Here is an 18,120-nt window from a genome sequence, read left to right as displayed (position 1 = left end):
CTGCTTTATATGATTCAGCGCTTTTTGTCAACCCACTGCTGAATGATTCAGCCACGGGGTTTTTGACCATACTTCACCATGTAGGTTCGTGCCCAAAACATGTTCGGTTGTCACTCGCCACTGATGCTAGCCATGGCCAAGAACAAAAAATTGGGTTCACAGTGAGGTGCGCAAACCAATGCGCCACTGCACTACCCATACTCATAAAAATATAATCGTATATTTTTTTTTAACTTGAGAGGTAATTATTCGAGAATTGGAGGTGATCAATTATTTTCACCCTCTGCTTTTGCATTTATGGGCAACACATTACCAGAAATTACACATGCCCCACACGTTTTAGTAAAATGACCAAGCGTTTCAGTCTTGTAGCCCTGCTTTTACAGTCGCGGCACGACATTATCGAGACGTGCGTGTGGGCGTCCACCAATCTCATTCTGGTGATTACACCCACAAAGAAAGCACAGTCCCTCTCTCTCTCCGCCATCTGAAGACGTGAAAATGCCAATTGAACCTTAGTTTACTCTAAGTTAAAGTTATCTGAATGTCTTTTGACATACCGTACTTTATTGGATGCTGCATTCGTGCCGAGTGTTGTGCGAAGTTATCTATGTTTAAAATTTACCACTTCATAAAAAAACACGGTGTTATGAGTAAGCAACAGACAGCGCAAGACGCGAATTGGTTCAGGCAATGGCTCTGCTTCAGATCGGCGACCCCGCTGTTTATGAACAGGCCATGGCGCATCATGAAATGAAGATGGGCGGCATTGCGATCTCAGAGTGCATCTCTGGACCACTGCCATCTTGTCCCGGTGGGCTGACATCCGCGGTGGCACGGAGTGGTTGAGTGCACCAATGTGTTGCTGAGGCCGTACGACAGTTTTCTTCAATAAATAAAATACAGACAAAAAAAAACAGCAGCTGAAGAACAATGGACTTGAGAGTTTTTGACGAGACGAGAGTCATGTTTACAGGCTGAGCTCTTTGTCAATCCACTGCCTCATTCACTTTTCCTCTTTTCTTCCATAATTTAAAATAACGCGGCGGTGGCAGGCAGGCCATGCACCCTATTCAACTCAACACGAGAGCAGACTCCTCTTGTACCATGTGTTTTAACGTTGCTCACATGACATTATGTTTCACAAGTCAACAAGAAACTATTTGTAATTAGCAGAAAAGTTGTTTTGTGTATTCACAGATTCCAAATAACAGTGCCATATGATGTGTCAATAAGTGTTACTGTAAGTGCTCATTTAGAAAACTAATTTGTATCGAGGCACAGACATCCACTGTTGTTGTAACCCAAACATTTAATTAAACGCTCGCTGTGAATAACTGAGAGTGTTTGTGTATGGAACATGTTCCAGGACAAAATAAACAAGCAGAATCTATGCCTCTCTCACATATTTGTTCCTCCACGTAAAAAATATATATATATCTTACACAATCCATTGGCCAAGTGGCATTCTGGGACAGCATAATTATAGCAGATGCGCAAAACTCAGGACCGGTTTTGGCATTCAGTACCTCATCATCAGAGTCAGAATTGTCACAAAGCAATGCTGGTGAACCACTAGATGTACCAAGACAAACTTCTAAGCACAGAGAGTGAAAATCAAGCCCAATAAAATCGCAAGGAGTAAAAATAGTGCCTAGGTATAATAAATACCTCGGGGGTCTGGGTTTTGGCAAGAGAGCTATTTTAAGGAGCCGAGGAAAGGCCGCGCTTGCTTGCGTCACCGCAACGGCCCACCAGGCAATTACCGAGCGCTGAGTCATCCTGCCGGAACAACTTCCTGGTGATGCTCAGCCTGCCTTCCCGGAATACACCACAGCTGGTGGCAACATCATTACGACATTGATTTTATTTAATATTTTGTGTGTATACAATGATACAATGCAACGCGCTCTCGATCCGCATCACGTCCGAATGCGGCAAGGCAAAACGAAAGGGGAATGTAGGCTCACAAGGATCTTCACAACGTCTCGATGCGAAACATCAGCTGGAGAAAAAAACATCGGAATAAAAGTGATAATGGTAAAAATACAGAAATCCAATCCAAAAATAAACTGCCCAAAATAAACCCATCCACAAAGTGCCAAGACACAACATTTTAGATGCGCTTATGAGGCCATCTGGGACACTCTTCCTTCCGATATTAGGAAGTGACTGGAGATATCCACTTTTAAATGAAGATGGAAAACTATTTTTTTAAACTGCTTTTGTGCTTAGTTTATTTTTATTCCTCCACACCTCCGATTAACACGATAGGCTACATACGGTGTGAAAGAAGTTCAACATACGTCACGCACACACACAACATCTACACCCACGACTCAATATATTAAACATGCTGTCAGCACTGAGTCACTTTCAAAGAATAGAGCCAACCCAAAAATCTACAGGCCAGGTGAGACGAGTCAGTGCCCATAGGCAAGCAAAGACGGACCATATTTGTATAAAAGCCCATTTGGTGTCCGCAGGGTAAGCTGTGCGTGTATGTGATTTGAAATGAGGGCTGTTTCCACGTTGGTTCAAGCTGTGTTTTTATAGCTCAAACAGGGCCACGACAAACATGTATTAGGCATAGGGTATTTTTTTAATGATAGAAAACAGTGCAAACCCAAGTGTGATGGATCCATTTGCAAAGTTATACTCACAAACTTTCAAACGCCACTGATAACAACCCTGCCTTTACTAGACAAAGTGCAAACATTCATTATACTGTAGTTGAAAATATTTATCACACGAAAACCTCATCAAGCCTTAAATACTTACATTTCCGGACAATCCCAACTAATTTATAAACTCTGAATCCAAGACTGTATAACAAAAATAACTTACGAAGTTGTGAGTACAAAAACAATGCACCTGTAACAGGGCATTGTTATTCTTACTTGAGGTGAATGAGTAGTCGTGAAGGCTGCTGCATCCTTGAGGGTGCGCTGTGCATGCAGAACGCTCGGCCTCTGTGCCCTCCTCTCTGCACAGGGCCAGGCTGCCGCTACCACCGGTGCACTGGGACACAGGAGAGCCATCTCTTTGAGTCCAACTCCGCAATTTGTCAGGGCTATAGCTTGGTGCTCTCACGCATATCTAACGGAGAGGTTCTTTGCCATTAAACATCTGCAAGTTCACCAACATTGGCTCTTCTGATGAGATGGTGAATGCTGAAACCGGTCCAGTTTGCCTCGTGTCAAATTAAATGCTGCTGAAATAATGCACACCCCAAAGGGCCGCGTGGTTGATGGAATGTGTCTAACATACTTTTTTTATTCAAGTGAGAGAGACAAATGTGGGAAGGATGTGAATTGTCTGCTTGTTTATTTTGGAACGTACCTTCTCCACAGTGACACTAATGATCAGTTTATGTCCTAAACACCCCAATCTACTGGGCACCTCAATGCTGTCACAATCCTAAAACCAGACCTTCAGGTGCTCATTATATTACCTTCCCCTGTACATATTCTTAACCCTAACAAGGACGGTCTCAAAATAATTGACAACAGCAAAGTGGCAGTTCGTAGGACGCCCACACACGGGGCCACTTGAGGTTGCGTTGCCTCCTCTTCAATTGGATTTATTCACAGCCCATATCGCACGTGCTATGCAATGTAATTCTCTAGCTGCTGTATGAAAAGATAATCAGAATAATAATACGTTTGGTGTTTGTACAAATATATGTATAGTGACATGGAATGGGTCACTACGTAGCATAGCGCAGATTGCTGGCAGAGAATGGCATCTGCAGTTTCAGCAGCCCTGTCTGTCAGCAGGTCACGTGATAAGCCAGAGAGAGGGATGTAGGGGAAAGGTGATAGAGGGGGCACGTGAGGTAAGCCTGGGAACCGGCGAGTCGGTTCGAGAAGGGGGGCGTGGCCGGGGTGGAGCGAGGCCACGCTGGGAGGATAAAAGGGGACCCCGAGCAAAGGCTCGGGCTGTTGCCTGGAGTGGATCCCGTCGTGCTGCTGGAGTCTTCGTCGCCATCTACGTGTTCACCTTCTCAGCGTCGTCAGTCAGACAGTCTGCCAGCTGTCCTGACTGGGAGTTGTAGTTACCTCTTGTAACTTCTGAAGGCTGATAATAAATAGAGTGCCTCCTACATATGTATAGCGCCATTCATGCCAAAATTTCTACGGCGGGACTCACAACCTCCTCCTCTCCCATATGGAGGACCAGGACCGTCACTGCTGGTCATCATATCTCTGTGGCAGCCCCTGGCCGTCTGGAATGCATCCGTTATCATGGATCCTCAGAAGGTTGTCTCCCAATGGCTGGGGAGGCAGCTTTGCGGATTGTACGGTCCGAGTATCCGTTCATCCTGAGGGCTTGGTGTACGTGCTCCAACTCACTAGCTAGGTGGTGCTGGTCGGAGATGCAACGGGCCTTATGGTGTAGTTTTTTGATGAGGGAATTCTTCTGGGCTGAATGGTGGTGGGAGTCAGGCTTTAGATAGGCATCCGTGTGGGTGGCTTTCCTCACATGCCCTTTGGATTGCACCTCTCAGGCTCACATGCCCTTTGGATTGCACTCTCATGCTCACATGTCCTTTGGATTGCACCTCTCATGCTCACATCATTTGGATTGCACTCTCAGGCTCACGTGTCCTTTGGATTGCACTCTCAGGCTCACATCATTTGGATTGCACTCTCAGGCTCACATGTCCTTTGGATTGCACCTCTCAGGCTCACATGCCCTTTGGATTGCATTCTTATGGTGCTAATCTCTCATTAACACTGCTATTGTGCGTATATGCGGGCATGATACTCTTACGTGGTGACGGAAGCTCATTCATGCTAATCTCCCTCCCTAATCACCCCCATTAACACAACTGACGTGCTTACGTCCGTGGATGGAATTCCTTTCCAGCTCAGACCCCGCTTGCTTGCCCATCGCTACATATATAACCTTGTTGTAGCTGCTCTATCGCTGGTTCAGCAGTTCCACTGCTGGATTATATTTTTTCTGCCCGAGGACGACCGCTTGTGTTGCGTCGTGGTGATTTATTTTATTTATATCTACTTGACTTTACCGAAAGAACCAAAAAGTATGCACTGACTTCTGAAGGCACCACAACTCTCTCCCTCAGCTTTCGAGCGACACTGAGCTCGCTCGACACCTCAGAGTCACGGTCATTTATGTCGGGAACACTGCGTGCATTAGGACTTGCACTGTTATAATTATTAAAAGGGAATCTCAAAACGCTGCCATTAGATTTTTGTAACGCGCAGTTTTCGCACAGAGGTGTGGAAAACCACAGACAGGCGGGAAGACAACCAGAACTGGTGTCAGCAATTGCCCCAGCTCTTGTGATCCTGCATTGAGATGTTTTGCCAACTCCGTAAATGCAGAGTACCAGGAGAAAACCCCACGCATGTGAGGGGAGGGAAACACTTAATCTCCACAGATGTAAATTGATCCACTTGCTGTCCTGCTGTACCCTGGCTAAAAGCCAGGAGATGTTGCTTCCACAGTGCTGTGTTACAGGTCATGTGCAGCATAGCCACCAACGCCCGGCAACATGGCGCACCAATGGCTAAGTCTCATGGGTCAGTCGCCAAGACGCATCCTGGTACCGGGTCCCATGATAAGAACTGAGGAAAAACAAAGAGTTACATAATGCAGCCAACAAAACGCCAGGTGCGGCACCATGCATGCAATCGATTTGCTTCACGTGGTGTTGCGCTAACCCGCTCGCCCGTCGAACAAGGAGCGACGCATTTGCAATGCTACATGGCACAAATGGAACGCGCACCGCGAGACTCGACGCACCGCATCGGGGTGCGTCACCAATGCAGCCACCGCGTTCCAACATGCAGTCGCAGGCGGCGCAGAAAGCAAAACCAGAATTCTAGATTTGAAGCTTTCGTGACTGCAAGGATCCATACTCTTAGTTCTTTCGGTAATACCCTGGAGTCTATAAACTGAGTTGCAGCTGTGGTGACTGTTACATTGGGGAAACGAAACGTCATGTCTCTGGATCGTGTCCGCGAGCACAAGTCAGATTTGAAACACGGCAAAATTGAGTCGTCCGCCGTTGCCGATCATTGCTACAACTCGGTGGGCTCTCATGAGATTGTTTTCTCCGAGACTAAGGTGCTCTGCAAGCCTTCTGGCTACCATCAAAGGTTTGTACACGAAGCCATTCAGATATACAAACACAGACATAATTTCAACCGTGATGATGGGTACAAACTTAGTAATCATTGGAAAGATGTTATCAACCATGCAAAAAAGATTTAATTACACACTTTTGGACCATCTTATCTTACAGGCACTATTTTACTTCACCGAGTGTTAACATCCCTAACGTTGAACAGTACTCTTTATTGTCAGCCAACACTGGTATGAACATGGGCATTTCCGCTCCTTTTCTATTATGTACATCCACAGTTACTTGTGCAACACGTCCCTGACCACGAGTCCATTCATCCCACAGTGACTTGCGCACAGACAGCATAACAAAGAGCGGCTTAATCGCATCTAATTCATTTACCCACCCAGCAGTATAACAAAAGCAGTAATTGACCACTTCTCAACTCCTCCTCCCCCGCTGCCCTTCCTGGCTCCTCCCCCCTTAACCACTATATAAGGTACAGATATTTTGCTGTGACGGTTTCACATGAAGACGGAAGCTTGTGTTGCCTCCGAAACGTCGTGATTTTTATTGTTTTATTTTAATTAATTTTAATTTCATTTTTTACCTACGTGACTTTACCGAAATAATTAAGAGTATAGCAAAACCAGAATCAGGATCTCAGCATCTCGCGACACCACCAGCCTCTATTGAGATGTTATTGTCACACTCGACTAAGTGAAACATAACCACCCCTAGCATGACCCAGCAAGAACACTAGCATCCACAAATCCACACTGTGCGTACAGTGTTGCTGACTCAAATGGTCTATTGTTAATGTTAGTGTTCTCATTTTACGTTTGTAATGTTATAGCTTCTAAGCACAGGTCTAAAGGCCCCAAAAACGTTTAAATTGTAACAGATAAGAGTTAACATTAATTTATTTGAAGGTCATTATTATTCTTGGTTCTTTTATTGTTTCCCTTCTACGTGACTTTACCGAAAAAAACAAGAATATGAATCCCTGCAGTCACGAAAGCTTTAAATCTAAATTTAAGGTCATTATTGTGACAGCTCGGGATAAGAGACGATGATGGAAAAGGGAATTCCAAAATGAGCAGTGGGAGGGAAGAAGCAAAAAAAAAAGTGAGATGAACTGCAGTGTGGCGAGTGGGTAAGTGAGTGAGTGAATGGGAGAGTGAGTGGGTGAGTGAGCGAGCGAGTGAGTGGGTGAGTGAGAGTGCATGAGTGAGTAGGTTGTTGCTGTGACCTGCAGTGTGGCGAGTGAGTGGGTTGATTAATCGAGTGGGAGGGTGAGTGAATGGGTGAGTTTGTGAGTCGTTGTGAATTGCAGTGTGGTGGTTGAACACAGTGTGCATGATGATACGGGGAAGTCAGTGTCTGGCAGAACCGAGTCCTCAACACGAGTGGAGGAACAGTAGCCATGGTAGTAGGAATATAAGAGGAATTAGGAAATAACATACGTGCGCAACATTTATTCACGACGTGTCTGAATTTAATATTGTAACAGTAGTTTAATTATTTTTTTTCACCAAAACTTCCCCAGGGTCCCGACCGCTGAAACAACACAATTCACGATGCCCAACGGGGGCCGTGCGGTGACTGCACCATGCACATTTAACCGACACTGTGAAAACAAAACAACTCCAAGCCAGCCAGTGAATCGTGGGTTACACAAAACAAACAGGTGGCAGGGTTTAATTGCTGGGGAAATAGCGAGCGATCCATTGCTGTAATGGGTCAGTGGCTTCCCATCCGTTTTCGAAACAAGTTCAGGATGACGCTCGCCTTTGCGAACGTGTGCACGCTTCTGGCCCCCCCCACGCTTAACTCTCCCCTCTCATTGCTGCATGTGGCCCCTTTTCTGGGGCCCTTCGCTGATCTGGCCTAGTGTTGCTCACTACACCTCAACCAACAGGTGGGGATTGTGGGCGGACGAGTGTTTACACGTGCAGCTCCCACGGTCCAGGATGCTTACCCCCACTGCACATGCGTCTAATGGATTCTGTTTCATTGTTCAAATCTCGGTGAGAAAAAAATTAATTCAACTTGGCTGAATTTGATCAATAGATGATGCATTAATAATGTTGATAAACCCAATCTATAACGTGCCATATTTCATGAATTGGAAGCAATATTCCAACGATAACTCGGAGGCACGGAGCAAGTGCTCAGTCCCTCGTATGCTTGTGGAAAACTGGCGAACACCAAGTCCTGAGTTTTAACTGGGAAAAAAACCCAACAGCTTGCTACCCACAGCAGGAAAGTACAATAAAGTGCATCTGAATTGACCAGGAGGGGGCAAAGCAGCACGACGAGGCATCCACAGTGCAGGGCAGTGTACAGACCCAGGTAACTCACCACTATCCAGGGGACACCCGGGGTCACGCTGGAGGGAGGGGCGGCCCAGATAAAACAAAAACACAGAGGACTGAAAGACGTTTGTAAACTAGGCCATAAAAACCCGTGCATTGTTTACCTATGAAGGCTGGCACGGGGTGCACGACAGGGTGGTTGTATCGTTTTATGAGCACAATCGGTCACCGAGTCACGAGTTCATGGCGGCTAAGAATAGAAGCAGAGTCAGGACGCCACCCGCCGGATGAGCGGTGGAGACACCACAGTAGGTATTTCGGACCCTTTTGTCACTCGCGAGCTCACGGTAGTCGACAGCGTGGATATTCTGCTCCCCCCCTCAACCCCGTAACTGCAAGTTAACCGCACCGCGTCCTCAGTAAGGGTGATGCATTGTACGCAGCTACCACGCATTTTCCATTGCACACTCTGTCTTGCACCGTCTATGTTCCTGTATGGGTCAGCAGGCCGGACCAGGTGCGATCTGTCAAATCTCCAGTGGAGGGGGGTAAATAGAATGGATTTTTCCAACGCGCACTGACCAGCGTGAGGTATGGCCAAACAATCCCCACGATGGACACGGCGTGAGGAAGCCTTGATCCAGTAACAGATTGAAAACAATCACAACGGAACACTTTACAGTGACATCGCCTTCATGTGCGACGTGCACTTTGAGATAATTGTAGTAATAATAATACATTCTTCCTTGCGAAGCATCACTGAATCTCACAACTCTTTTATAGGAGGGTTCTGCTGCATTGAGATATTTGCTCGATTCCAGTGATGAGAGTTTGGCTTCTCATGCGAGGAGACCATGGGGGGGGGGGGAGACCAGAGAACCCAGATAAAACCCTCCATGCATTGGAAGGGGAGACACGCGAAGGTGCGCACAAGAATCCACGGCTGTGCCCTCTCCCGAGCAGCGTCGCACTGAAGCGAGGCCCAGGTTCGGCCCAGCTAGCAACGTCAACTCAACATCTTCTATCCGGTGCTGGGGAGAAGGAATACATGTCGACCCAATATGCAGCGAGCGTTTCGCAGTCTCTCCGGCACAAATACGTTCAGTGTCCCCTTCCACAACACGCCCTGTGCAGTGGCTGCAGCTGGAACGCTGGACCCACGTGCGCCCCCCACCCCCCCCCCCCCCAGGGCTGAGCTCAGAGGGCCCACTCCATCAGGGAACCAACACCCAGATGCAAAGTTACAGCCAAATTTTGGACCAACAAATTAAACTGACTATGAAAACTAAGAATAGGTTTTACCCTTTCTGACAATAAAACAAGTGTCATGCTGTTCAAACACCCAATGAAAACCTTTTGCAAGAAATCAAGTTTGCATTAACCACGCGTTTTTGTCGTGAACATGCAAACAAAAATTATCTTATGCGCTATATGGCTGTTCAGACCGAGCTATAAATGCCCTGACATGTGCATTGTCTTTGTACTCTTAGCCTCTTGACGTTCTCTGGTCTGACACCGGTGAGACTAGGACATAAAAAGGCTGTCTCTGGTGTAGACTGATCACGTATAAACGTATTTTTTACACATCCCATAGGCCTCATGAGACACAAAACTATACAATACACAACAATGCATTTGTTTATTTTGTTACTTATATTCTCCACAATGACGGTTAATGATTATTTGGTGCTACTAATTATGTCATACCTAGAACCACTTGCTTTCTGGGCTACTCCAGGTGTTCTTCAGAAACACCATCACTGCATGATCCACCAACCCTAACCCTGCCTCCGCATCACCACATCCACCATTACACAAGACTTTTAACTGTAATTTTTTTATGGCCAGAAAAAAGTTCTCAGCAATGCAGATAAATCAATGTGACAAACTCAAATGACAAACCCAAGTGACAAACCCGTGTGAGTTCTCTTCACCCCATACACAGCACAACCACGTGCCATCCCTTCCCCCTTGGGCCCTCCCCCCTCGTTTCCTCGCTAGGGGTTCCCTGGACGTAACCTGCTCTTGTCTTGTTGAATTTCTCCCTTTCTCTTTCCCCTCTCTCCTTTTTTTCTTTCTTTTCCTCTTTTTTGCCTCTTCCTTCTTTTCCCCCCTCCCCCTTCCTGTATTCACTGCCCCTATTCTTTTTCTGGTGCCTCTTTATCTCCTGCAGGTGGTTTGAGCATATATGGTAGTCAGTAATGTAGTTCTGTTTTACCCCCTCCTGTTGAGGGCTGCACTCTGCTCTCAACAGTCATTCAAGGAGGTGTTTTTTTTCTGGGCTCGGGGTCGAGTCCAAGGTTGTTGGTTTTGTTGTTCGTCTTCCCCTTTCCATCCCTTTATGCCTTGGTCATTGCATCCCAGTCGGGGTCGTGCGGAAATGCCTAGCTGCCTTTGTCCTTCCCCGATAAGAATTCCTGATATGACTTCCGGTAACATCATGGCCGAGTGAGCATCGCTGAACGGACCTCTCCAACCTCTACTTTAGGAAACGACCCCACAAGTCCAGTCAACCACCTGTTTCTCTCTTTAATAGTTTTCTTCATTTTCTTCTTAGCTTCAGGTGCTCGGAAGGGGCCCTAGTTTTTTTCCTTTTTTTAGCCAGACCTCTTAGGCCTTGGGCCTTCTGTACGTAGCTCGAGCCTGATCATGTGGCTATGTTAGGGGGATTTCCCCCCCCCTCCCATGTCCTCGTGCTTCATGGCAGGAAGGTCCTCAGGGAAGGTATCCAAGGCTTCGTCCGCACTGCCCTCCCCGGTCAAGGCAAGACAAGAGACCCTGGTGGGAAGGAACGCAGGAGCTCCTACAAGCCCTCGTGGAAAAGACAGAGGAACATACCCGCCCTTCTCTGGGTTCTCAACGAGAAGCTAAGTGAGGTCTGCAGAAGGGTGGAGAGGCAGGAGGCCACCCTTCAAATTACACTAAGGGAGTAGAGCGATCCATTCATGACCCACAAAGTCTGGCTGCTGGAGCTTGAGGAGGCTTACAACAGGCTGGACGTGAAGGGGCCGGTAGTGCAAACTCAAAGCCTCCCAGAGGGAGTTGAGGGCAATGCTCCGCAAAGTGCTCTCACCTACATTCAGCAACACCGACACGAAGCTCTAGGAAACTCGGAATCCCCTCGCACACAGCCTGTCCAGTCAGACGGCATAGTACAGGCCTACTGGGTGGGTAGGAGGGGTTGGAGGGACCTGATAGAGATGAATAACACAAGACATCGCGTTATTCTGTTTGCAACCCACCATGGCGCTTCCAAAGCTCTGAAGTCAGAACCAGGTCTGGCCTCGAGGGCTGCACTATGGTAACACCGGGGGTTCATATACGTTTTTCCTTTCCTTCTCTTCTCGAGCTCAATGTTGGGCCCAAGTTTGTTGAGTTTAGCTCTTCTTCCCCAGTCCATCCCTCTGCGCCTTAGTCATGGCGTACCAGTCGGGGCAGTTTCAAAATGTCTTGATGCCTTTGTCTCTTCCCGACAAGAACGCAATGACAGGCTCGGGACTCCTCATCCAACCTCTGTTAACAGCAATCAAAGGCCCCTGTGGGTTTGCTCGGATACGAAGGACCTCTTTAGCAATGTATGTGTCAAAAATACCAACCCCCTCAATCGTAGTAACCCTGTGGGGTCTGAAACTAAACGTCTCGTCAAAATTCCAGCACACACTACTACAGACCCCTCGACATTATGGCTGGGTAAGCTATTCTGGCAAACCGAGTGGATCTTAGCAACAGAACATGAATGCCACAACGTGCAAAGGCAGCGAGTGGGAGTTCGTAGCCAGATCGTCCCTGTTTCCACGGAGATTATCATGAGACGGGCACTTGGGGTATTACCTCTTCCCCTTCAGGGGATAGACGGGAGTTGGTCACTGCCCCGCAAGACATTTGCGAACAATAAGTTAATTTGGCGTGTGCAGGCTCCTCTTACCTTTGTCCCTCTTCTCCTCCTGTGTTCCCCTCCCCAGATAAAAACCGACACTCCTGCTCGTAGTCCCCACGTGTGTGGGGCAGTGAGCCCAAATTTATCCCCCATCATTGGAACCAGGAGTTGATGAGTTCGGGTTTGAGTCAGTACTCCCTCCCTTTGTTGTGGTTTATGCCTTGTTCTGGGCTCTTGTTGTGTTGCAAAAAAACAAGGATGCCTGATACGATGGCCTCGAGACTCCTCACTCTACCTCCTTTTATAGCAACAAAATTCCCGAAGGGTTTGCTTGGATACAGTGGACCTCGTTCACAATGTCTGTGGTAAAAAGCCCAGCTCCTCAGTTTAAACAGCCCTGGGGGGTCCTGATACTAAGCAGTGTTTAACATCTTTAGAACGTGTTACTGTAAACCCTTGATATTATGGCTGGATAGGCCACTCTGACAAACAGGAGGGATCACGAGCCTTTTCATGGCAACTCTGGCATGGTAATATTTTAGCCCTTGCGTGATCAAAATATTTTAGCCACTCGAGGGTAAGGAGTAAGAACTCACAGCCAGATGGTCCCTACCCCCGTAAAGTTTATTGTGGAGTTTGTTGTGGGGTGTGTTGTGGGGTGTGCATGCAGGGAGGTTAGGGGGAGGAGCCGGGCGCTTGGGGATTTTCCCCTCTTACACTCTCTGGGGACAGACGGGATTCTGGGGGACGTCGTGTGTAGGATACCCCTACTTTAGTCCCTTACCCCTTATTTTGCCCTCTCTATATAATAACCGACGCTCCCGCTGGTGGTCGCCACGTGTGTGGCGCAGGGAACCAAATTTTACTCCCATCTATGGATACCTGGAGAATTGAGGCTGGGCCTCAGTCCACAGAGTTTTTGTACACTCAACTAACGTCAACTATAACTCAGCGGAGACATTTCCACACAGCTCACGCCGACACAAGAGCTGCAGTTAAAATACACAAACACAAAGCAATTCGCGCAACGAGTCAACTACATTTGCTCGTGTTTGTATACACACAGAATATGCTCCATATGCACGCAGTGACTGGGCTCATTATGGAAAACAAAAACACATGGTCCAGATCAAAGCGTTGGGAAGTCCAACACTGAACGGTTCTGCCTGTTGCACAAGCATAGGAGGAGGACCAAACGCAAATGCAACAAACGAACGGAGTCACAGGTGTCACCCTGGCTATCCTGTGCCAGCCGGCTGCCACAGACAGGAATAAGACACACCCTACATTTCTGAAGAAGACTTGGCACATGCCATAGTCCCAGCCATGTCAGCCCACATACAAGATCATGTTCATACAGTTGCAATGGAATAAAGCTCGCACATTTATGACCACCCTCAGGATACAAAAAAAACATCAACAGCACCAAGACACTGAAAAGACTTCAGGTCTGGCAAATCCGAAGAGCTCCAGCTACCCGTAGCTGTACAAGTCTGGCGTAAACTGAAGATCGCAGGCGGCACACAAGCGTGTGTGTGAGTGCCTGTGGGGAGTGGAAGCGCAACAGTTAGCGTGCTGCACTTCAAACCCAACAACACGAATTCGATTCCCGCTCACGGCCAACACCGGTGACGATTATTAGAACCGGTCCTGGGCCTCCCCTCGGTCGACTCAGCCTCAAATGAGTACCCAGTGCGGTGTGTAAACATAGCCACTGGGGAGACAAAAGCGGCCGGGCGTGGTTTTAGCCACCCACCACCTTGTGTGCCATTCCGGCCTTCATAGGTGCCGCTCACCACACCTGCACGGACAGTCTGTTCAAGTATTTTCAGGGGGTCTTCGTTACGGCGTCACCGACATGTGGCTCGTGCGTTCGCCCCGTGCGATGACGATGAATACGATGCCGCTCGGCTTCCGCAGCGGAAAACACAACCCGGCGCCCGCGGTTTCGCAGAGGAAGACACGGAATCGTGCGTTTTTACACCGCACCGTAGGCGCCGACTTTATCTGCACACACTTGAAATTTTCTCCACATTAATCATGCCCCAGCCTGCCCCCCTCGTTAAGAACCGCTGCTCTCGGTGAATTAGCACAGCCTCAGTCTGGGCCACGATACGTGTCCCATTTTAATTTCCTAGGTCAAAACATTCCTTCTTAAACAAACGACATTACGTGAAAGAGAAACATTTAAACTGCAAAGGGAAAGCGCTTCCGGTTGTCAGCACTGGTCTAGGGCTGTGTGCTCATGTGTCGCGCCTTGGCTTGCCCTCCATCACGATGGAGGAGATCCGCCGAGCCACCGTACTTCTGCAGCCGCAGCGATGGTCAGCAGCAACCCGTGGCCTGCTGTGTTGAAGAACTGCCTGCGCCACACTGTGAGTAAAGGAGCCATGTGATTCAGGTCGCCGCCTTTTTCAGGCCAAGCACGGACACATTTATCAAAACCGTGCAAAGTACTGGAATAAAGTTAAACATAACGCCACCAGATTAGGGTACAAATAAATTCCGGCCACCCAAAACTCTGATGCCAATTCGCGGAAAGTCCAGGTGTGACAACCCTCGGCATGGTGTAGGATTGCTCCAGTGCCGGGGCAGGCCTGAGCACCGGGAGGGGGGGTTGTCCACGAGGTGCTCCGCCTGCAACGCGTGCAGTGGAACACGTGGCCTCAGAGTCCCAGGTCACACGGGCCGCAGCGTTGCCAAATTATTGATTTTTTTTACAGAGACGAAAACTCCAAAATGAGCCATCCTATTTATGTTGTAAATTAAATCTGTTTATAATTGCTTCCACATTCTGCCACGCTGTGAAACGTTCACTGAAAGCATCTTTTTTCCAAGAACTTATGCACAGCCGACCCGAGTGCAGCGCGGGTTCGGAAATAGATCTGGCATCATTTCCCCGACTTAGCTACGCTTGGCGGTCAGGGCACTCCTATTTCTCGTCAAGGGTGACTGATTTGTCTTGTGGAAAATAGAAAATAGGAGAATGTTATAGGACCCACATCTAAGAGAAAGGGTCCTTGCCTGAGGGCATGACCCCAATAAATCCCCGACATCCCTCGTCATGCCTGGTCAAAAAAAATCAAGTTGTAGCAATGCGAGGGTCTTTTGGGTCCCCAGGTGTAGGAGGCGCTCGTGAGCGGCCCACACCACCTTGCCCCGCAACCCAGAAGGGACCACCAGCCGGTGTCGATGGGATTTCCCGTCCCAATGCATCAGCAGACCTTGCACCAATTCCCATGCGTTGGCACCACCCCTCCCCCACCCAGCACCGCCGACGCGACGACGCCACCCGAGGAGGGAGGTATCCTCCATCTGGAGGCGCCCCCATTCAGTGACGGGCAACCCCAACAGGGAATCTCTTCCCTGTTGTGCGATCGAATTAGTAATCAATGTTTCGTCGTCGCCGGCGGCCGCCAAGACCGGAACCGATATGTCCCCCGGAGGCCTGCAACGTCCAGACCCCAGGAGGCATGCACATTCGGAGGTGGTTGGCATGCGCGACAGAGCGTCCGCATTGGTGTGGCGAACGCCCTTACGGTAGGTGGTTTCAAAATCAAAGTCCTGGAGAATCTCCAACCATCGAGACAATTGTCCCGATGGTTGTTGAACTCGCAGGGCGTACTGTAGTGCCGCATGATCTGTGCGGACGGTGAAATGCCGACCGTACAGATATGGGCGATACTGTTGGATGAAATAGACAATTGCCAACAGTTCCCGACGGGTGACACAATATCTCTGCTCCGCAGGAGACAACACCCGACTACCGTACGCGACCACCCGTTCCACGCCGACAACCACCTGGGAAAGCACGCCCCCGATACCCGTGTTGCTCGCATCGGTGTCAAGCAAAAAGGGCTTAGAAAAATCGGGGTAAACCAAGGGAGGAGCTTTCACCAGAGCGTCCCGAAGGGAGCGGAAAGCAGCCTCCTCCTCCTGTCCCCAGTGGAACCGAACCCCTTTTGATGTTAAAGCGTGTAGGGGTTTCGCAATCGTCGCAAAATCCGCGACAAACCGTCGGTAATAGGACGCGAAGCCAATGAAACTCCTGACCTCCCCCACCGAGGTGGGAGTCGGCCAGGAGCTGACGCACTGCGTTTTGGCGGGATCGGTAGCAATACCTGAGCGTCCCACGATGTGTCCCAAATAAACGCACCGATTCGCGTAATAGATGACATTTTTGGGGTTTGAATTTCAAATTAGCAGCCCGCATCTTTTGGAAAACCGCCCGCAACCTCTGGAGATGTTCGTCAAATGTTTTACCAAAGACGATAACGTCATCCAAATAAATCAAGCACGAGTCCCATTGCAATCCAGCCAAAACTAATTCCATCAAACGCTGGAAAGTTGCCGGCGCTGAGTGGAGTCCCATCGGCAACCGGTTGAATTGGAACAGGCCGTGCGGTGTACGGAAAGCAGTTTTAGGCTTTGAATCATCGTCCAGAGGAAGCTGCCAGAATCCCGAAAGTAAATCCAATGTGGAGAAGAATCGCGCTCCCGCCAAGGCGTCAAGCGATTCGTCCATCCGTGGGAGCGGGTATGCGTCGGCCACCGAAATTTTGTTAAGGCGCCGAAAATCAACGCAAAACCGCAACGAGCCGTCCTGTTTCTTGACTAGGACGATCGGCGCTCCCCAAGGGCTGGTGGAAGGAGAAATGATGTCGGCGGCTAACATGTCATCAACAGCCGATTTGACATGGTCCTTTTCGGCGGGACTTAACCGAAAAGGATTCTGGCGTATTGGCGCGCTGTCACCCGTATCAATATGGTGACGCAGCAGATGAGTGCAGCCCAAATCGTATTTGTCCCGACTGAAAACGTCGGAAAATTCCCGCAGTAGTGTTTTAAGCTGTTGACGCTCTGAATTTGACAGGTCCGTCGATCCCGCACAAAGCGCCTCGAGCCACCCTTCATCGCTGTCCGAATGTGGTCGCGGCGCAGAGACAGCGCTCACGTGATTCGCGACGGGTTCCTCACAGGGCACCGGCGTTGCGTGAGCAAGCACGGTCCCCTGTGGGACCACCACCGTCTGCGAGCCCACATTGAGGACCGCGATGAAGGGGTCTCCGTCCCCTCTTACTATGGTCTGGGCCGGAAGTAAATGAGGTCCACTAACCCCGGCCCTAGACGGCCCCAGCAGAACCCCCTGGGCCCCAATGCCCTTAGCGAAGGGCCGCCGAAGTTTCAAAGGAATCAACATTTGTGCCCCCGGAGGAACGCGCACCGTTCTATCTACGAACGCCGGCACCGTCGCGAACGCCGTCCGACTCGTAACGGGGGATGGCAGAAACGTCATGCGTCGGCCCGATGGGAGCTCAATGCATCCCTGGTCGATTAATATCCTAATCGGCATTTTGGCCAGGAAGTCCGTCCCCAGCAGGCACGGAACCGCCAGCGAGGAGGAGGGCCCAGACAATTTAATATCCCCGACACAAATTTGGGCTCGAATTTGTCCAATGATGCCAAGTGAGCCCCCATTAGCAGCATAGAATGGCACGTTAACGGGCATCAAAGGACGGCTCTGGACAGGGAGAATATTGTAAATTAATTCAGAAATAATGGTTGCCGATGCTCCTGTATCGACCAGGATGCGCACCTCAACCCCGTCGATGTGCCCCACAACGGCAGACGACCCCGACGATGCGGCTACAATGCGATGGGCCAACACGGACCACTGGCTGGGTTCGATATGAGTACCCAGAGTGGTGCGTGTTGGTGCGATGGTGCGCGATATCGACCCCCCCTTCGCCGCGGTGTTTGAGTGTGTGACGGGCATGTGCGTGGGCCAAACATGAGGGGTGCCGCGACTCGCCCGGTTATGATGATGG

General features: G+C 49.2%; 1 protein-coding gene across 4 annotated transcripts in view; it reads right to left on the bottom strand.

Annotated features, from left to right (window-relative positions):
* The window catches only part of HIVEP2 (HIVEP zinc finger 2), a 165,472-nt gene that overhangs the window by 43,069 nt on the left and 104,283 nt on the right, over positions 1–18,120 (bottom strand). Inside the window, exon 1 of one of the 4 annotated variants that reach the window (XM_078866221.1) lies at positions 14,549–14,795. The exons of the other annotated variants lie outside the window; for them this stretch is intronic. The gene's annotated coding sequence lies outside the window, so the exon portion shown is untranslated. Of the gene's footprint in view, positions 1–14,548; positions 14,796–18,120 lie in introns of those variants that run through there. 4 annotated transcript variants of the gene reach the window in all.

The sequence above is a fragment of the Lampetra fluviatilis genome, chromosome 22, assembly GCF_964198595.1.
Source record: "Lampetra fluviatilis chromosome 22, kcLamFluv1.1, whole genome shotgun sequence".
NCBI classification, from domain to species: domain Eukaryota; kingdom Metazoa; phylum Chordata; class Hyperoartia; order Petromyzontiformes; family Petromyzontidae; genus Lampetra; species Lampetra fluviatilis.
Note: the sequence above shows the minus strand (reverse complement) of the source record. Positions and strands in the feature narration are given on the sequence as shown.